Source organism: Mus caroli, chromosome 16 (assembly GCF_900094665.2).
Source record: "Mus caroli chromosome 16, CAROLI_EIJ_v1.1, whole genome shotgun sequence".
NCBI lineage: Eukaryota > Metazoa > Chordata > Mammalia > Rodentia > Muridae > Mus > Mus caroli.
The window spans coordinates 18,156,429-18,178,615 of record NC_034585.1 but is presented as its reverse complement, the minus strand read 5'-3'; positions in this window follow the sequence as shown (position 1 = coordinate 18,178,615).

Genomic DNA, 22,187 nt, shown 5'->3' with positions numbered 1-22,187 from the left:
ACTCTTAGATAGGCATTGTGCCTATCCAACTCATTGAAGAATACAAGGCTTTGGAGCTGGAGAGATGGCTCAGTGATTAAGAGCACTGACTGCTCTTCCAAAGGTCCTAAGTTCAAATCCCAGCAGCCACACGGTGGCTCACAAACATCTGTAATGAGATCTGTTGGCCTCTTCTGGGGTGTCTGAATTATTATATCTAAATACAGCTACAATGCACTTAGATATAATAATAAGTAATTCTTTGGGCTGGAGTGAGCAGAGGTCCTGAGTTCAATTCTTAGCAACCATGTGACGGCTGACAATCATCTGCCCAGCTACAGTGTACTCATATACATAAAACAAATAAGTAAATCTTTAAGAAAAAAGAATACAAGGTTTTGATCCAGTCCTTCTAATAGTTGCTATTACAAACTTTAGGATGATTAAGTAATGCAAGTTAAGGGCCAGATAGTAAAGTCATGGTTATATTAGACTCTGATTCAATTATAATAAAGTGTTTTCAATGAACTCAAATAGAAATGGCTGGTGTAGTTAAGGTTTAACAGTTCAGATATAATTTACATAGATAATCTTCAAAAACATTAGAAATAAAGAATATGGTATTTAATGTTATTTTATTATTAAGGATCATTTGACAATGAGACATGTCTGCTCCTGACAGCTTCCCCATTCTCCATCAAAGAGGAATTGAGCATCTTTACCTCCAGGCGAGGCTGCTTATCATGGCAATGTAGCCACAGGGCAAAAGTTGCCTATATCATTTGCAGACAAAATACCTTCCAAAAAGGACAAACAGATGCGGGATAGGCAACTACTAATCTCTGCCAATACAGGGTAAACTGGTCCTTCATATTTCCTGCTTCATTTACAGGTCTATCAGATAGCTCTGGGCCAGAAGGCTGAAAACAGATGCTACAATATTATAAGAAATTAGGGAATTTCCAGGCAGTCAGCCGTCTCTACAAACTGTCTAAGTTTTAGAAGGTATGTTTTGTGCTTCTTATATACTCAGGTAATATTTAATTCATTCTCAGATTTCTGACGGGGTTGAAGACTAGTTATAGTCTCATAAGCAAACNTAAGCTGTTTAGCATTGAGAGATGATACAGATTTGAAAGGATGGTTTTTCAGATGGTGTTACAAGCAAAAATCAGAACATAATTCAGGTTTAGAATTGTAAACTCTTTAAATTAGGATAAATGGTAGAGCACTTTATCTCAATTGACCAATATGATAGACTGGGTGTTAAGTGTATATTATATATTCCATTTACATAATTGTGAGGATTGTGCCCAACTTTTAGCTGAGAGAAAAGAGCCTTTTAACTGGAGAAAATGGGGGTAAATGTTGTGGGTTGCCCTGGTGCTGTTTTATTTTGATGTTAATTCTGCTTCCTCAAGAGGGGTTGCTCCAGATGAGAAGTAGATCACATACTCAGGTCATCTCACTGAGCCTTATCTCCATTCTGACCTGTCAAATAAAGACTCAAGAAAATGATTGGACAGTGGAAGTAAAAGGTGGGACTGGAGGTTTGAGAGCAGAAGAGGAGGTGGAAGGAAGATGGAGCAGAACAAGATGGCCTGGGGAAGGCACAGGTTACAGGGGAATAAATAAATAAATTCCTCATAGCTGGGGAATAAATTTGTATAGTGATAGATCTGCCCAATCTAAGCATACAGCTTATAAATATAGTAGCTAATCATTGTGTGTGTGTTTTTTATACAGGCTTATTGAGATAAGAAATTACCACAACAGTTGGGGGACAGGAGCATACATTAAAAAAATATACTGTATGCAATTCTTAAAGAATACAAAAACAGAGGGAGAAATTCAGCCTGTCAGACTTGCAGGAAGCATTTGCAGCTGCAGGCCCCGTGAAACCCACTTGTTTACTGCCTTGCTTGAGCATGTGCAGTGAGGCTGCATGAATGGGCTGCCTGCCAGGCTGGACTGTTCCTCATGATCGGGACCTGTCATTCTATCTGTGAATGACCTGAGCTCATGTCTGGAGCATGTGTGAATTCTGATTGGATGAGGTGAGGTGGAGCTAGAAGGAGGTGAGTCGGGGCAAGTAGTGAAGAGAGTAATTTTAGCTCTTGCCGTGAGTAGCAGTAGTAGAAGAGAAGCTGTTGTAATAGGAATTGTTTTAGCCCTTGCCACGAGCAGAAGTAGAGTATGAGAAGCTGTTGTAATAGGAGTAGTTTAGCCCTTGCCCTAAGAAGAAGCTGCTGGGGAAGAGAGCTGTGAAAGAAAAAGCCCGAAGTAAACTTGCTGCATGAACCCAACTTGGTGTCCGAGTTGTTCTTGTCACTGTGTGCCAGAGACTGTGGAGACTGGAGACCAGGACAAATGGTGGCTCATCCAGGGAACGGGGAACTCATCACATCGGTTGGCAACGGTAAATAAGAAAATTTTAGTAAGCAGAGGTAAGGAAATTTTGGTAAGAATAGTGATAGGAAAAACCTTAGTAAACAGTGGTAGGAAATTTTAGTAAACAGAGGTAAGGAAACCTTAGTAAACAGTGGTAGGAAATTTTAGTATACAGCAATAAGGAAACCTTAGTAAACAGTGGTAGGGAAAATTTGGTAAACAGAGGTAAGGAAACCTTAGTAAACAGCAGTAAGGAAATTTTGGTAAGCAATGGTATTTAAAGAAAGCACAGGCCTGTAAGTTTCCCGGGAAAAAAGGGACGAAGCATTAACGTTCTCAGGAATAGAGATGAAGCATTAAGGTTCTCAGGAATAGAGACGAAGCATTAAGGTTCTCAGGAATAGAGATGAAGCATTAAGGTTCTCAGGAATAGAGACAAAGCATTAAGGTTCTCAGGAATAGAGATGAAGCATTAAGATTCTCAGGAATAGAGACAAAGCATTAAGGTTCTCAGGAATAGAGATGAAGCATTAAGGTTCTCAGAAATAGAGACGAAGGGAATTTCAGGTTCCCTGGACAAAAGAGACAAAGCATTAAGGATCTCAATTATAGAGACGAAGGTAAGGTTCCCAGGGAAAAAAGGGACAAAGCATTAAGGTTCTCAGGTATAGAGACGAAGGTAAGGTTCCCGGGGAAAAAAAGGATGAAGCACTAAGGTTCTCAGGAATAGAGATGAAGGGAATTTCAGTAACATGGGTTCAACTGCGACTAAAATGACAGTAAAAATGCTAGCCATCTGGAACTTGGTCAGGGCGTGCTTGAGGGACACCAGTGGAAAGTACAATGCTGAAATAGAGGCAGCAGTGCTTGAGGAAGCTAAGGAGATTGCTTCTCAGGCTAGTCGCCAAAAACCTAAACAGCTTAGACAACAAACCAAAGATAAGAAAGAAAAGAAGGATTCTAGCTCTGAAGGGTCTATTAGTGACAGCAATGGGACTTATAGTGAGAGTGACGTCTGTAGTCAGATGTCCCGCTTGAATTTGAGGTGCAGTAGGCCGCCCAAACCATCAGCCCCTCCATTGCCTTTTCCTCCCCCATAAAAAGATGAGGGAGAATAAAGGGGAAAGCGTAGTCTACATTCAAAAGTCTGGGAAAATGTGCCCACCATTGCAGGGGCCTTCCCAGTATTTCAGGACCAACAGGGGCAATGGTATCATGAACCCCTGGAGTGGAAGGTTATACAAAGATTGAAGGAGTCAGTTTCGATGGTTAACCAAAGAGTAGATTGGTTGCAGGAACAGATGAATATTTTGGAGCAGTTAGTATTTGCTTCCTGCATTACTCATATGGCAGGAATGTGTGTAATCTCTGTTCAGTATCAGAATTTTTCCAGAGCTGCAAATCTGTCTCGTGCAATTGGTGCGATGCTGTTAGGAAGTTGGAGTCATGATCTCGACACAAAGATGAAGGAATTGCAGGCATCAATTGTTGCCGTGAACAACACCGGTGTGGAGATTGCAACTGCAAAGCAATGGACAGAGATCATCCAGGGAACTGTGAGATTTTTTTAAAAATGGGGAGGGATGGCCTTTTGAGCACTCCTGCTGACTGTTGTGTGTGGAGGAATGCTTTGGTGGATGGCACGTATGAGAAGGCAGCACAGGACTGATAAACGAGCCTTAGTGCAGGCTATGGCAGACTTGGAAGCAGGAACATCCCCCCAATGTCAGTTCAACATGCTGGATCAGTAATCAATGACGGGTAAGACCCTCACATGCGCATAAGACAGGATGGCGAAAGAGAGTTCGTCACTCCCATGACAGGTAAGGATGTGGCACGGATGGGGGCAACCTAAGACAGATGCTGATACCAGAGCTACTAATAAAACTAAAAGGGGAAGATGTGAGAAGTGGGTGTGGCCACAGGCCCTGTGAAACCCACTTGTTTACTGCCATGCCCGAGCATGTGCAGTGAGGCTGCATGCGTGGGCTGCCTGCCAGGCTGGACTGTTCCTCGTGATCAGGACCTGTCAGCCTTTCTGTGAACAACCTGAACTCATGCCTGGAGTGTGTGTGAATTCTGATTGGATGAGGTGGGGTGGAGCTAGAAGGAGGTGAGTCGGGGCAAGTAGTGAAGAGAGTAGTTTTAGACCTTGCCTTAAGTAGAAGTAGAGTAAGAGAAGCTGTTGTAATAGGAGTTGTTTTAGCCCTTGCTGTGAGTAGAAGTAGAGTAAGAGAGCTGTTGTAATAGGAGTATTTTAGCGCTTGCCCTAAGAAGAAGAAGTGGCTGGGGAAGAGAGCTGTGAAAGAAAAAGCCCGAAGTAAACTTGGTGCATGAACCCAACTTGGTGTCCGAGTCGTACTTGTCGCTGTGGGCCAGACACTACAGAGACCAGAGACCGGGACGAGACTGAGATGGTACAGTTGGTAAAGTATTTGCTGCTCAAGCATGAGGACCTTATTCAAAAGCAAGGCTTAAAATGCTGAACAGATACACCACATTGTCTGCTCTTCCTGAGGACCCAGCTTCAATTCCCAGCATCCATACAGTGGCTTTCAACATCTCTAACTTTAGTTCCAAGGGGACCTTTTCTGACTTTCTAGGTTCCATCAGGCAGGCCTGCAACTGGTGAATAATTATATATACAAGCAAAACAACTATACACATAAGATAAAATTTAATGGTTGTTAGGATTTGTTTTTAATACCAGGGATGGCAGTGTACACCTGAGACCCTAGCATTGGCAGGAGGTAGATTCCTGGAGCTAACCAAATCGGTGGATTCAGTGAGAATTTTGTTTTTTTTAAAAAGCCAGTTATGTTATGTGAATTTTTTTTTTAATCCCAGGTGCGGGACATGGGGCTGCTTCAGATTGGCCACAGCAGCTGCTATGATTTGTCTCATGCTCCGGGAGGGGTGTGATTCTGCCAGATAAAGATAGTTTATGTTTGGAATTCTGGGGACTCTCGAGAAGGTATAAATATACTGGAGCCCCAAGAAGATTTTTTTGTTTGTTCATTCGTTTGTTTGTTTTTGGTTTGTTTGTTTTGGTTTTCAAGACAGGGTTTCTCTGTGTAGCCTGGCTGTCCTGGAACTCACTCTGCAGACCAGGCTGGCCTCTGCCTCCCAAGTGCTGGGATTAAAGGCGTGCACCTCCATGCCCAGTCCCCAAGATTTTATCACTGCTGCTCCCTCCTTTTCCTGCTGCTCCTTGCTGTTCTATTTGAAAAAAAAAAAAAAAGGTTGCTGATTGCTTTTGTTGTTTGCTGGATTGCTGGTTCTAGATAGATATCCTGACTATGATGATTGGATTTGCTCCAAGAACTCCACGCCCTTAATCAGCAGGAAGTTGTCTAAAGAGATCAATGCCCTACTTTCCCTCTAACCTTCTTTCTTACCTACCTAGTGTATGGGGATTAGAATAAATTGGGGTGGAGAAGGATATAAGAACCCAATAAAGTAGTCAAAAAGTTTGGTTACAGATGGCACCTAGACATGATGCTAGGGAGAACAGGAAACTTGGTTTCTCATTCCATAGAAAGTGGCAGGGGAAAAGGGATGGGAATTCTGATTCAGAACATCAGCAAAACTTTATTTTTTTCTGCCCTACTAGGTCCCTGCACTTGTACCCCTCACCTGATTTGCTCCCAGTGGTGGTTCTTTTTGACTCCTTCCTCTTCTTCCTCTCCTTCCTCTTCCTCTTTTTCTTCTACTTCTTCTTCTCCTCCTCCTCTTCCTCCTTCTCCTTCTTCATCTCTTCCTCCTCATCCTTCCGGTATTCTGTCTGAAAAAAGGTAGGGGGAGGCCTGGTGAGAGTATACAGTGGTTAAGAGCACTGGGTGCTCTTCTAGAAGACACAGGTTCAATTCCCCTACATGGCAGCTCACAATTGTCTGTAAATCTTGTTCCAGGGTATCTCACACCCTCACACAGACATACATGCAGCCAAACGCCAATAAATATATTTTTTAAATTTTTTTTTAAAAAAAAGTTTGGGTGAGTGGTTTGAAAAGTTGTAGGAGAAAATGAAGGAATCTGAGAAACAAAAAAAAAATTGAATGGAATAAGAAAGTCAAAAGGGTGACTTTATTCTTTTGTTTCTGAAAGGGTTGCAGAGTTGGTCATACAACTGGAAACACTACAAGTAGAACTGGACTCCAGGTTCAATGAGAGATTGTCTCAAAAAATAAAGTTACTAATGATTCAGGAAAAAAAGCCAACATTGAACCTCTAGCCTACACACACACACACACACACACACACACATATACACACAAACACGTTCATACACACACATGAACATGTTCCCACCAGAAAAAGGAAGGAAAGAGACTACTATGGTCAACTACGGTTTTAAAAATATTGCATCCAGGAAACTTACACTAAATAGAACGACACAGGTGGCTGAAACTAGAAGCATAGAAAAGTGGCCTATGGTCTGGAGAGATGGCTCAGTGGTTAGGAACACTTATTGCCCACTAAATCAGTTTACATCTGCCTAGAACTTCAGCTCCAGGATGATCTAAGTCCTCTGGTCTGAGACAGCTCAGAAAGGTATTGAGGGGTTCTGTGCTGCAGAGGTTCACAGTACTGGATGACATCAATGTTCCAAGCAGCCAGAGTGGCCAAGTAATGGAGCATCTCTCCTGAGATGTGTAAGTTCTCTCCTAGTATAATAAATAGGAGACAATCAGGATCTGCCCCACCAAAGCTAAGTACAAGCCTCAGGGGCAGGTAGAGGGTGGGGCATCTCACAAGTTGCAACATTCATTTCTCAGTGCTACATTTAGGGGTGTCGAAGAGATTAATACATTCCCCTTGGGAATAAGCTGAAATATGTGAAGATTCCATCCCTCCGGAGTCCTCTCTTTAAATGCTTTTTCTGGCTGCTTCTGCCACATTATGATGGCACATCTTACAATGACCTTGCTCTTAGAAATAGGAGGTGCAGTCCCTTATAAATCACACCATGCGATAGGTCCCATGTGGCAGGTTTACAAGGACTGGGACAGAGGAAGCCTCTGGGAGATGTGGGTCATGCCATGGTGATGGATGCAGGAATGGTGCTATCACCAAGACATGACATGACTTATCGTTGGGTCTGAGTGGTGAATGTAAAATTGCTTCAAGCTGTTACACTCACTATATGTGGCCACCAACCTTGGACTTTCCAGTCTTCAGAACTTTCAGCACAAGTAAATGTTTTCCTTAAAAATTTTACAGTAATTATATAACAGTAATTGGTTTTCTGTTATAGGAAGTGAAAAAATGTGTTAAGATAGTTAAATGATTAAGGTGAATGAAAAAGAGTGTTTAATATTTTTTCAGCTTGTTAAAAAATGGAAATTTTCTATAATTCCAAAGGAACAAATGATGATAAATACAAAACCCAACCCAACCAAACCAAAAAACTAAAATAGGGTGCAAGGCAGGCAGTATTGGCAAAAACTTTTAATCCCAACACTCAGGAGGCAACAGCAGGGAGATCTCTGTGAGTTCAAAGCTAACCTGGTCTACAGAGTGAGTTCTAGGATAGGTAGGGCTACACAGAGAAATCCTGTTTTGAAACACACACACATACACAAATACACCCTAAGTAGAAGAAATTAGTGTGAAGGAGACTGGCAATGAACCTGGTCTCTTTCTTTGAAAATGGTGGTCTATGTTTGGCTGAGGATTGCTGGGGGAGGCTGCTTAGCTCCTCACTGGTGCTGTTTTTCTGGAGCTTGACCTTATGTAGTTCTGTACTAAAGTAGCCCATTCTGTAACACCTTCCACAACTTAGCTGACCTCAAAACCAGGGAGGGCCATGCTGTCCCACTCCAGACAGGATGAGTCACCACACAGACAACCTTTCCTAGGCTCCCTGTTCTCTAGAACCCTCCTAGCTTTGCGGATTCAAAGACCTTATGGTCTCTTACCATCCTTGGCCCTGTAAGCTAATCTAAAAATCTCTCTCTCTTTCTCTTTGGCTGGCCCAAGTCTTCAGCCCCAAACTTGTGCTTCAGAATTGCAAACTCACAAACTCAAGGGGTGCTGGGGTCTGGCTTCTCCAGTTACCTGTTTTTCTACTTGATGACCCAGGAGCTATGTACTTAAGAGAGCCCACAGACACCTGGGTTCTCAGTTGGGCAGCAGGCAGACTTAGGATGCAGAGGAAGCCTTGCTGTCAAGACAGGTATGGTGAGAGATCAGGAGTCAGGGTGCCTCGCCAATAGTACTTTGTGTTCTCTAAGGAGCAGAAGCTGGCAAAGTTAGCAGTACATGAAAGCCATGGGCAGAATAAAAGGTGAAGATTTACAGAGAGCCATGAATGTGAGACAGAACTGTGAAACCTGATAAAGTTTCTGCTTGCCCCTCGAGATCTGGAACAGAGATGTCCACAGCTTCCTGTTAGACAAGGATTGTTGCTCAGAAAGAGCAGGACCATTGTTGCATCCAGTCATTGGCTGGGGCCATTCTCAAAACTGAGATCCTAGCTCTAAAGACAAAGTTAACCTTGACCACCACACAGGCTGTAAGCTCATCTCAGGTCTAGAAGCTGGGCAGCTGTTCTTTCTTCAAGAAGTGTTGAGGGCTGCAGCTCTGGCTGTGGGGGAGAAGCTTCCTGTGGCTCTGAGGTTCCCTACAAGAGAGTGGTAAGGCCATAGAGAGAACACATTTACTGTGGATTAGAAAACATGGACTAAGAGTCTCGGCTTGTCTCCCATCGATATTTACTTATTTCTGTCTTATTCAGGGTTTCTGTTGCTGGGATAAACACCATGATCAAAAGCAACTCAGGGAGGAAAGGGTTACAGGTTGCAGTCCATTCCCAGGTATGCAGCAGGGGCAAGGGGAGAACAAGGCAGAAACTTAAGACAGGAACCCAGAAGCAAAAACTGACACAGAAGCCATGGTGAAGCATAGGTTATTTCCTTGCTCCTCATGGCTTGCTCAGCCTGCTTTGTTATACAGAACAGGATCAAAGCCTCAGGTGTAACATCAGCCATTAATGAAGAAAATGCCCTAAGCCTTGCCTAAGGCTATCTGATGGAGATATTTTCTCAGTTGAGATTCCTTTTCCCAGAACACTCTAACTTGTGTCAATTAGACACACACAAGGAAGGAGCATGTGCGTGTGTATGTGTGTTCGTGTGCCTGTTGTAGAAATATCAATCCTGGTCCTGTTGTTTCTACCTTGCCTTTAGTCATTTAAATCCTAAATCTTTATATTTCCAATAAGCCTTAAACAGCACAAGATGTACTCTGTATATCGTTAGGATCTACTTCCTATTGATAACCCCGAGTTATTACTCACTATGTTTCACTTGAGCTGCCCTTAACTCCTTTTGTTCAGTCTTCAGGGCCACGTTTTCATTACTCCTAAGCCACAATTGCTTCTCTTTCTCCTTCTACACTTTCTTCCCTGTGGTTCCTCACTGATTCCATGCCCAGGAAACCTAAACCCCACCTATGTCTCTTCTGCCCAGCTGTTGGCTGTTGGCATCCTTATTTTTCAGAGCCAGGGATCAATGCAAAAGCAAGAGGAACTTTATTATTCCAGCATGCTGGGGTCATCCTGCACCCATAGGAGAGAGAGAATGACCCTGTGCAGCCTGTTTGGTGAGTTTTTATACAGTTTTCAGAGCAGCAGCCATCAGGCACAATATGATTGGCTGAACATTGTGGCTTTTAAACTCATTGGTCTTTAGGGAATGAGGTGGCAAGGAGTTCCCTTGTCTGTAGGTGGCCAATCGTCAGTCCACCCTGTGGAATGTGTTTATGAGCTCTGGGCCTCCCCACCTGCAGGTGGGGTGGACCCCCACACAAACACCTTCCTGTGGTCTAAGAAATGGAATCAGCCTCTCCCTTCTGGAGGGGAGGGGTCTGGTGGAATTTTCCAAGTTTCTGAGCTGACCTCTTCAATTTACCAATCAGAAATAAGTTGTGTCAGGGTCAGAGGGTGCTATGTACAGACTCCATGTCTTACACCTAGCATTACAATAGACAGCAAAAGACCAAACCTCAACAAGTGCCTACCAATCTGTATATACAGCTTATGTTCCTAGTGCCTGAGGACTCCACTTCCCAAAAGATAAATTCAAAAATCCTGCTCTCCCCATAATTACAGGTAATTGTTCTGCTCCAGATGACAAGAAATACATACTCTTAATTAGAACTACAAAACAAATGACCCTAATAGTCTTTAAAAACATTATTTTATTTTATGTGTATAGGTATTTTGGCTGTATGTATATCTGTACACCAGGTGTGTGCCTTGTGTCTACAGCTATGCCAAAAGAGGCATCAGATTCTCCAAAACTGGATGGTTATAAGCTGCCATGTGTTTCTGGGAATTGCATTCAGGTCTTCTGGAAGAACAGCCAGGGCAGTTAACCACTGAGCCATCTCTCCAAACCCATGCCCCAGTCTTTACAGGCCTCTCAGATTTCCTTCTGAACTTTCACAGGCCAGGACTCCATCATCTGCACTGGTCTTGGGATTATCTTCCAAGTTCCCACAATAGCTCATTGAGCTCTAAGCAATCAATGGATTTTGTAGTTCAAAGTTCCTCATTTCTTCCAAAATACTCCACCAAAATGGTAAGATCTGTCACAGAAATATCCCATGAACCTGGTATCAATCTGTGCTCTTTGTTGCTGTGATAAAGACTGTGAACACAAGCTACTTGGGAAATGTCTTAGTTTGGGTTTTTATTGCTGTGGTAAAATACTCAGACCATGAACCACTTGGGAAGGAAGGGTGTCTTTCTGAGGCTTCCACATCTCAATCCATCCTCAAAGACATTCTGAGCAGGAAGGAACTCAGGCTGAGCAGCAATCTGGAGGCAGGAGCTGACACAGAGGCTGTGGAAGAGACTCCACTTAGTGGCCTGCTGGTGGTTTACTTAGCCAGGTTTCTTACACACTCAGGAGCACCACCCCTGCATGGCACCACCTACAGTGAGCTGGGCCTTCTCATATCAATCATCATTCAAAACTGCTTGCAGATTTGCCTTCAGGGCAATTCTATGGCAGGACTTTCTCAATCAGGACACCTTCTTCCCAGATGATCCTAGTTTTTGTTAGATTGACAAAAGTTAGCCGGCACAGGGAGGAAGGAGTTTCTTTCACTTGGCAGGTTACAGTCCACACCAAGGAAGTCAGGGAAAGAGCTCAAGGCTAAAGCAGAGTCCATGAAGGAACACTGTTTTCTGTCTTGTTCCTTATGTTCCCCAAATGGTGACATGCCCTCCCAAGTTGCATTTGATTATGCTCCTCAACATAGCAGTTAGAGCAAACTAAGAAAGCCTGCATTTCTTTCTCTGTGACCAGACTTCACTTCCAGGTCTCTCTGAGGGAAATCTCACCCTGTAGTTTGATTGCTGTTCAATTTTGGAGCTCACAAAGTCACTGGAGTAAGTGTGAGAAGATGAGGCTGGACTGAACAAACAGTAGATGCTTTCTGCTCTGTCCCACTGGTTGTCTGGTTGAAACATTTCCATTTCCTTTTATTCCCCTTGAAAAGTAGGTTGCCTATTTCCAAAGTTTAGAATATAGCTTTTTATTTCTTCAGCAATCCAATAAAAATTACAAACCCCAGAAAGATAAGGCCTAGGTGGGAGCAGAATTGCAGAATTTAATTTGATAGGAAGACTGAAGGGAGCTGNTTAGATAGTGGCTTAATCCTGAAAGCAAGTGACATACACATATCTGTATGATTATGTAATAGAAGCATTTCAGGATGAATGATGAGAATATATTATAAACTAATGTCATAATTGATCTAGATCTATACACTCAGGTTCATTTTTTTAAAAGTGGGGTTTGGAATGTAGCTCAGATACTAAGTGCTTGCCTACCTAGACTTCATAAAGTGCCTATTTCCATCTCCAACTCACACAGAACAGCATAAACTGTGGTAGCACAATGATATAGTCCAGGAGTTGACTTCTGGTACACGTACACAGACACACACACACACACACACACACACACAGAGAGAGAGACAGACAGAGAGACAGAGAGACAGAGAGATACAGAGAGACAGAGACAGACAGAGACAGAGACAGACAGAGACAGAGACAGACACAGAGAGAGAAAGACAGGGAGAAAAAGACAGACAGAAAGAAAGACAGGGAGAGAAAGACAGACAGAGAGAGAGAGAGAGAAAGCTAAAGAGAGAGAGAGAGAGAGAAAGAATGGCAAGAATCATTTGGGCTTTGGCCTCCAACAAGGCTACATCTCCCAATCTTTCCCAAACAGTTCTACCAACTAGGGACCAAGAATTCAAACATATAAGGCTATGGGGACAATTCTCCATTCAAACCACCAAATCCCTGGTTTCCATAGGCTGGTGGCTATATAATTATTCATTCAGTCCAACTTAAAAATTTCCCATAGACTTTCAGTCTCAACCCTGTTAAAAAGTCATCTGTTCTGAGATTCAAGAAAATTGCTTTTATTTTCCTCGTCATGGAAACTGTAATGTCACAGTCTGTCCCACAGTATATCCCTCTGTCCACACATCTTCACTTTGCAAATATTCCTTGCCATGAGTCATTGGTCTGGCTTGAGATCTTTTGCTTCTGTTACATCATTCATATTAGATCTTCATCAGGACTCCTCCCTGTTATCCTGTTGTTGGCCTATGTCGTGGAGATTGTGCAGCTTTGGATCAGTAGTACTGTCCTTTTCATGATCCCTAACCATTTTCAGATTGTAGAGATTTTTGGGGGGGCTAATTCATAGCCCTGGATCTGGGTCTGTATGGTAGCTGAACTAGTCAGCCTGTCAGCTCTCTCTTATTTGCCCCACCAAGGCAAATTGTCCAGCACTGCTCTGGGCAGGTCACCATGTGCTGTCATAACAGGTGGCAGGGTCAGCTCTCCTGCTCTCATGCCCTACAGGCAGGCTCAACTGCACCCACATCTCCAAAGCCACTGTGCTGCCCAGTCAAGGCACAAGGCCCACTCTCCAAGAGCCTGTGAGCAGTTGGGACAGCTCTCCTGCCTTCACATCCTCAGAACTGGATCACCCAACCCTTTGCTATCAGAGACATCTCCACCTTATTGCCCAGATGAGGTACAGTGCCCATTCTCCTGAATGCTCCAGCCAGTGATGAGGGAAGGCTAGCTTTCACTCTCCCAACCACTGGTCTATCTTTCCTGGTTATTGCAAGTAGAGAGGAGGGGAGAAGGAGGGTATCACCCTCATACGTATGCCACCTCATAACAAAGCAATTTCTTAATTTTAACCAACTATAAATTAAAAAAGCAAATCTTATACTTTCAACATTCAATGGTGCAGAATATACACTATCATTCCACAAGGAAACAAAGAGAGCATGGTCAGGAAATAATGGTCAAACCAAACACAAAACAAGCAAGGAAAACTCCAAATCCTGTAGCTCCATGTCTGATGTCAGAGGTCTTAGCTGATGTGGTGGTTTGAAAATTCATGGCCCGTGGATATTGATACTATTAGGAGGTATGGCCTTGTTGGAGTAGGTGTGGCCTTGCTGGAGGAAGAGCATCACTGCTGGGGGTGGGCTTTGAGGTCATATACTCAGGCTCTGCCCAGTGCAGAACTATTTCCATCCTGGATGTCTATAGATGAGAGTCTCCTGCTGCTGCATTTTGATCAAGATCTCTTGGCTCTTCCAGCACCACATCTGCCTGTGTGCTGCTTCCATGCTTCCTGCCATGATAATAATGGACTGATCCTGTGAAGCTGTAAAGCCAGCCCCAATTAAATATTTATTTTTTAAGAGTAACCTTTGTCATGGTGTCCCTTCACAGCAAGAAAAACTTAAGACATGCTCTGCCCTTACAGCTTTGCTGCCTGTGAACTATCTCACTGCCTGTGTCTCTGTGTCTGTGTCTGTCTCTGTCTCCCTGCTTTTCTGTCTCTCTGGCTGGTTCCATTCCCAGTGCACAGCTATTCTTGGCAGATATCTTACAGCTCTGGCACCTCTAACATCTTGGGGTCTCAAAATCAATCCAGGCTTCATCTTCACAGCTTCACACAGTGGCCTCTGAAGGCTTCTTGCCCTCCGTGGGCCTCCATACAGGACCTGTCACTGCACACTGCCTGGAATCAGAAGCTCTACCACACTAGAGTCACAGTCCTCTTACTCATCTATCCTTTATGACTCAAAAGTCAGATCCATGTGGACAGTATTGGTAAGTTCAGCTATCCACCTGGGTGAAACCTGCCCCCCTGAATCATATTCTCAGTAGCTTTCTTTGTTGTTGCTTTTGAGGAACATTTTTTGAAATTTCCTCTGACCTGTCCTCTTGCACAAATTAGAAGCTTAGTTGGGCACGGTCTTGCCTTGAGGGCACCCTCCCTTATTCAGTTTCAAACCACTTTCAGCACAAGCCTTGGCTCAAACATTACATTTCCTGGTGCACCTTTTCTGCTCAAACTGTACATTTTCTATATCTTTTTGTTTGTGCTCTTTTCTACTATAGGCCTGAATAAGCAGAATTGCTAATAACTAAGCAGCAGAATGATAACTAGGCTGTCCTAATATCTCTTCAACCAGTGAAATTATTCTAAACCTCTTCACTTTACCCTCAGGCAGATCCTTAGAGAAGCAGACACAGTCTTTGCCAAAACATCACAAGAATGATCTCTAACTCAGTTGCTGATACTGATCCTCTCTAAAACTCTTGAGCTGGGCCTCCACCTACATTGATTTCAGCACTATCTTACGAGGTCCAACTAGACTGACTCATTTAGTTCTGCTTAAAACACCCAACTACTTTCCTATACTAGTTCAAAGTCCAAAAGTCTTCCACATTCCAGTAAAATGTGATTTGTTGCAGCAGTAGCCCACTTCCTGGTGCCGACTTTTGTCTTAGTTACTTTTGGGTTGCTGTGATAAAACACCGCGATGAAGGCAACTTCTAAAAGATAGGGTTTAATTTGACTTATTATGCAAAGGGACAGAGTGCATGATGGCAGAGTGAAGGAACACTTGAGTGCTCTTATCTTGAGCTATTCCCACAAAACAGAGAGAGGACAAGGAATGGGAAGAGTCTATCAAAACTTAAAAGCTCCTCCCCCAGTGACACACCTCTCTAATCAGAATTCTGGAATGTTCCTTTCTATAAAAATCACAGAAATACTATGAGAATGTGTTCATTTTCATGACAGGTGTGGGTTTTGGGCTGCTTCATGTTGTCCACAGCAGATGACCACGATTTGCCTTGCGCTCTAACAGGGGCATGATTTTTCAGGTGCAGATAGTTTCTGTGAGTGTGTGACATTTGGAATTCTAGGGACCTTTCAGAGCATTGGTAAATGCTAGGGCCCCTGAGAGGTTGGTGGTAGCTGGGTAGTTGGTTGCTCTTGTTTTCCGTTTGTTAAGAAACTGTGTGCAAAGAAGAAGCAGCATGATAGGAAAGACCAAGCTTGCCCTAAGGAACTCGAGGCCCTGAATGAGGAAGTAATCTACTGATACCACTGCCCTCTCTCCTGCCTATTCTTTTTCTCTCCTCTCCAGTGTTAGGTGATTGAAAAAGTGGAAGAAAAAATTACCCACAAAGTACCAAATGCTGGTTAGAAACCTGCTTCAACAAAGCCATAATCTTAAACCTTCCCCCAAAGTTCCACTAATCTGGGACCAAACATTCAAAGACATGAAGCTATGGGGGCCATTCATATTCATACCACCACGATAGGTAAAAGATAAAGAATGTAAGGCCATTTAAATCCCAATTGAAAAGGTTGAGAAAGCTCAGAACATGATCCTACATCTGCTTTGCCCTGGTAAGGGCCTCCTTACTGCATAGTCTCAAGAGCAGAGGTTATCATGGTGAGGCAGAGCAAGCCTCTCTTCCATTTTTTATAAAACTGCCCTCAGGGCTCTCTAATCCTAGTCTCCTCCCGAAGCCTCTACCTCTGGCATTTGACTTTGTGGATTATATATCCAACCCATGAAATCTGGGAGAACATTTTAAACCACAAGCACCTACAGAAAATTGAGCCTCATGCTGGTAGCAAGGGCCAGGTCGTTTGTAAATCTCCATTTTGGTCACATGTCACAATTCTGGGAACTAAAGTCATATATTAACTAAAACTAAAGTAACTTATTTCTCTGGTTATCACCTTCCATGCTCTACCAACCCCAGGAATAGCCAGCCAGGAGAGACTGTTATCCATCACCTGACATTCCTTAAGTCATCATCCCCGGATACTTCTAACAACAGCCACCTTTAGAGTAAAGAAGACCTTTCTTTTATCTCCTTCTCACACTCCTTCCTGTGAAAACCACAAAAGGAGACCACCACTCTGCCACACAGAGCTCCCACCTGCTGCTGTCTACCTATCTATAGCATTAACAACTTTCCTTATACTGTCTCTTACCCCAAAGAACAATCGATCTTAGTGCAAACTCTTGAATCCCAAACCTGAAATCCTTCACATACCTGTAGTATCATGTAAGAGCTGAAGTTACCCAGTAAACCCCACCTACCCAAGGACAAAGTAACTGTCTGAAATGCTGGGAATTACAGTTCTTACTAAATAAAAAGCTATATGATTTTTACTCCCCTAAACACATTTGGTTGACACATTTGGCCAGGATGTGCATGATCACACATGGGCAGAAGGTACATGGGCAGGAAATACACCAGGATGTATGCTTTTCCCTAATTGTATCTGATAGAAAATGCAGTGAATGGTGTGGTTTGCCTTTTTAAGTCCCTGCAAAGTGTGACTTGGGGGCCAACTCCCGGAAATGCTGGGGTGGATTGTGGGAAGCCACATGTGCCGTTGCAGGGTGGCACAGGCTACTGCTGGCCACCACGCATAAGTTTGGGCAAACAACCAATGAGTACTTATGCAGTAAAGTTTTTTCGCCAAAACACTGCCTGGCCCGGGCATGATAATGAGGCTCTGCAAAGTACTAAGAGAGTTAACCAATCAGATGTGAGACATGCAAATAAGGTATGTTAATGAGGTTTTGTGAGGTACTGAGAGAGAATAACCAATCAGATGAGGAACATGCAAATGAGGTAGAATGCACAACCAATCCGGGTGTGAGACACGCCTTTCCTAGGCCTATATAAGCAGCACTAGTTCTGGCCTTGGGGTCTCTTCGCTTCTGCAATCAAACTCTCCCAATAAGCGTGTGCAGAAGGATCCTGTTGCAGCATCATTCTTGGTGGCGAGTCGGGTGCACGCAAGAGTGGACCTTGTCAGATTCCATTTTACTTGGCCAGTATTTAATTTAAGCTTGTAGGCTGGAGAGATGGCTCAGAGGTTAAGAGCACTGTCTGTTCTTCCAGAGGTCCTGAGTTCATTCCCAACAACCACGTGATGAATTACAATGAATAATCTGGCATGGAGGTATATATGCTGATAAAGCATATAAATATATTTATATATAATTTTTTTAAAAAAATTAGAAGCTTGCTTCTAATTTGACTCAAAATTGTAGAACACGTTTTTCTCTCTCAAATCTTAGGATTAACAATCAATCACCTGATATCAGGGTTAGGACTGGATCTCCAAAGAAATTCCACGTTCTTGTGTCCAGAAACAAAGAAATGTGCAGAGGTGAGAAACTATACTACCAAGGGAGGAGGTGGGGCAGATCAGATAAACAGCCCACTGCACTAGGGATTTACATCTTATAGCTCAGGCTTTGGGGTACATTGTTATAGTCTAGGATTCTTCATACTACACTGTCATACACAGTTCCCCATGGAGGTTTGTGCTGACTATATCTCATTAACATCTCATTTTTTTGCAAAATTTTAACTTAAAATGTAATTCCATCATTCCCCCTCCTCCTCCCTCTACTCCTTCATATGTCCTCCCTTCATTCCCATGCAAATTCAACTTCCTCATTTTGTTACTTTTAAATTTTTATTTATTATAATTATATACATAAAATAGTCATTATAATTATTATAATTATAAGTTATTAATTTTCATTAATTGTTACTGTTACATATTTGTGCATTAGTATATAAGTATGACCTGCTTGTTCCATTTAGTTTTACTTACATGTATATAATTTCAGATTTGGAATGGAATAACTAATTACAGGGCTCATCCCTGCAGAAGACTAATTTTCTCTTTCTCAAGAGTTAGTTGGATAACTTTACAGGACCATGGGTGATTTCCCTTCTGTTGAGTGGACCTATAGTTGAATTAGACAGCTGATGGTCACGGCTGAGATTTGAGGATCACTATTGCACCTTTAGGGTTTTCTTAACAGGCTGGTCACTTTTGTGGTCACAGCTGGAAAGGACAGTTGATTGTTTCCCTCAGCAGCTTACATGGTATGCTCCAGTATGATGAAAGATTAAAGTACATGGTGTCTTCAACAACAGGGCCTCCCCTTCCACTTCTGGGAACCAACCAAGGACAACAGCAATAGCTTATGTTAATCTTGAATTTTCTTGAACGCCCTGATCAACAACACAAAAGATGTTTTCTTATACTTAGTACTGGAGTTTTTGATTTAGAGAGACTATGGCTCTTCAGGAAGCATTGTCAGCCCAAGTGGCACACACACACACACACACACACACAATTTAAGCTCTGAAAAAGCTGTTTATATAACTACACATTTATTAGAAGTATGGCTATTGTGGAAATACCTCTACAAATTAAGACTGACAATGTTCCAGCATATATCTGTAGTAAAATGAAACATTTTTTGCACATTATAATATAAAGCATATTGCAGGTATACCGCACAATCCTACAGGGCATGCATTTGTATAGAAATCTAATCACACTTTAGAGATTCTTAACAAATCTGACATTAAGAAATTGCTTCAAATACCTTTGGATAATCTATATTCATTCATAAGTCTAAAGTCCATTCATTAAACATCTTCTACATTTCACAGGAAACTTTGTCTCTGAATTATTAGTATTATAGAAGAATTTATACTTAGGAACTGTTTGTCTTCAGTCTTTTAGGGAATAACCTGATTTTTGACAAGCACAGCAATGGATATGTTATGGTTTTACATTTCCTGTAATTGTTTGTCTAACCATAACTCAGTTGTGAGCATTAGGTTTTATATCCACAGTACTTTTAATCCATTCATAAAGAGGTACAAATCTGGCCCTTAAAGGTCTAGTAGCTTTTTTGCATTCAGCATTAGCATTTCAAAGGCTAAAAGGTCAATTAAAATTCCTCTAGCATTTGAATCTAGTAGCACCCTGTTCAGAGCTGTAGGTAATCTTTGTAAAAAGTCTGTGAAAGATTCATTTGAACCCTGGGTTATCTTTGTAAATGATTCAGCTTGTCTCTATTACTCAACTTTGTTTGAAGCATTTAAGGCTATTGTTCAACATTTTCTAAGATAGCATCATTAAGGGTAATCTGTCCTCTCAATTCTGAACACAATCTTCACTTAGACAGCAGGACCTCCAGTCCTATTTCATTGCTCCATGCTTGAAGCTTCATCTTTCCAACATGCTAGACATTGTAATTGAGAGCCAGGCTCTGAGATGACTGTCATCAAATCATTCCAATCTTTTGGAATTATATGATTTTTGAATGACCCAGTTATTAGATACCTTTTTGACATATGGTGAATGCAATCCATAAGTCATTATACATTCCTTAAATCTTTTTAAATCTTGTGTCACTATAGGTCACCATCCAAATTTTGATAACCCTGTGGATATCTTTTATCTCCTCAATCCCTTAATGAGGCTAGGGAAATAATTTTAGATTTATTAACACATATAAAGTGCCTTTTTACAGACATGTTACAAGGTAGTTTCTGTAGGTTCTGGCCTTCTTTCCTCTGTCTCTATCTTAGTATCTCCATCAATTTTATTTATAATTTTTAAAAACATTTTTCCAAGGTTTGTCTCCATTTTTCATTTTTTCCTTTTCTTATACTTCTATCATCTGAGTATCTTCATTCTTATTTATAAACTTTTCTAACTTTATTATTAGGCTTACATCCATTATTCATTTTCTCTCTTTCTTGTATCTCTATTATCTTAGTATCTTCCTCATATTTATGTATAAAATCTTGTTTCCATTTTTAATATTTCTCTTTTCCTTGTATCTCTAAAGGCCTCCTTTTTAAGAAGGCATAAGAAACCATTGTTGCAAGTGCTTTTATGCTACTGCCTTAGCTCCAGGACTGGCTGCATTACCAGCCCCCACCGGCTTCCCTTTTGCTCTACCTGCCTTTAGTTCCTGGAAGTGACTGAACTACCAGGCCCTTCCCAGATTCCTTTGACTCTGTAGATAAAGGAAACACACACAGTTTGTTCCTTTATAACTTGCCTTCTCACAGGATCAAAAGCCTGTGTCATCTAGACTCAAGATCTGGATCATAGGTGTGCCCTCAATTTCTGTATTGTAGTTCATTTCAGATTAACAGTCCAAATGAAAACAATAACCAGCTAATAATGCCTAACATGATATAACAATTCCTTGTTCAACTGCAAACATGGAAACAGTAAACCTAGCTGGTTGGAATCTTGTCTTGAGGTCAACACTTCCTTAATCTGTTTATCTCCTCGAATACAGGATTCAGCTCCATTCTACTTCCTGGTGTCCCTTTAATATTTGAACCACATATTTCATATTTTTCCTTTCTAAACATGCTATGCTTGATCAGAATTCTCTTCATGAGAGAAAACCAAAGGGCAAAATCTATGCTGGGCTTTTCTGAGTCTTTCTTTGACAATGCAATTAATATAAATCTCTTTACCTTAGCCATAGGCAGAATTTTCAGACAAAGGCAAAAAGAAGCTAGGTATCCACCAAAATATCACAAGAACAATCTTTAGGCCAAATACTAAAATTCTTCTCCTCTGTAATCTCTTGAGCCAGTTCAAATCACTCTTAATACCACCATCTTCCACATTCCCAGGAGGAAGACCCATTAAGCCCCACTTACAGCATTCTTACTGCTTTCCAAATCCAAAGTCCCAAGATCTACATTCCTCCAAACAAAACCATGGTCAGGCCTGTAGCTGTCCAGCAGCCATGGATAAACTGGGTTACCTGAAAGGGGGGCTGGGAATGAAAAGGAATGGGTGGGGGGAGAGAGAAGGATGAAGCCAAGACAAAGTTGCTGATCAAGGCTCAAAGTTCAACTTTTAGCACTGTGTTTATATAGGCAAAGCCCACAGACCCATCCTTTGTTTCAGCTGAATTTAGTTGCAAAGCAAGCTCAGCAGGTGGTCAACTCCTCAAGCTCCTGGAGGAAACTGCAAATGTGGTGAGGCCAGCTAGGTAGGTGGTAAAACCATCAAGGGTTTCTTTGCCTAAGCAAGGCTGTGGAAAGGGCACACAGGCCTAGCACAGCAATACCTCAGTCCCTGGAACCAACTTCTATCTTAGTTAGGATTTACATTGCTGAGAAGAGACACCATGACCAAGTCAACTCTTATAAGGGACAATATTTATTTGGGGCTGGCTTACAGTTTTAGAGATTCAGTCCATTATCATCATGGCAGGAAGCGTGGTAGTGTCCTTCCTTTCTTTCTTTCTTTCTTTCTTTCTTTCTTTCTTTCTTTCTTTCTTTCTTTCTTCATTTCTTTCCTCTCTCTCTCTCACTCAAGATTTATTTGTTTTATTTCATGCATATGAGTACACTATTGCTGTCTTCAGACACACCAAAAGAGGGCATTGGATCCTCATTACAGATGGTTTTGAGCCACCATGTGGTTGCTGGGAATTGAACTCAGGACCTCTGGAAAAGCAGCAGTCAGTGCTCTTAATCGCTGAGCCATCTCTCCAGCCCTCTTTCTTCCTTTCCTTTCCTTTCCTTTCCTTTCCTTTCCTTTCCTTTCCTTTCCTTTCCTTTCCTTTCCTGCCCTGCCCTGCCC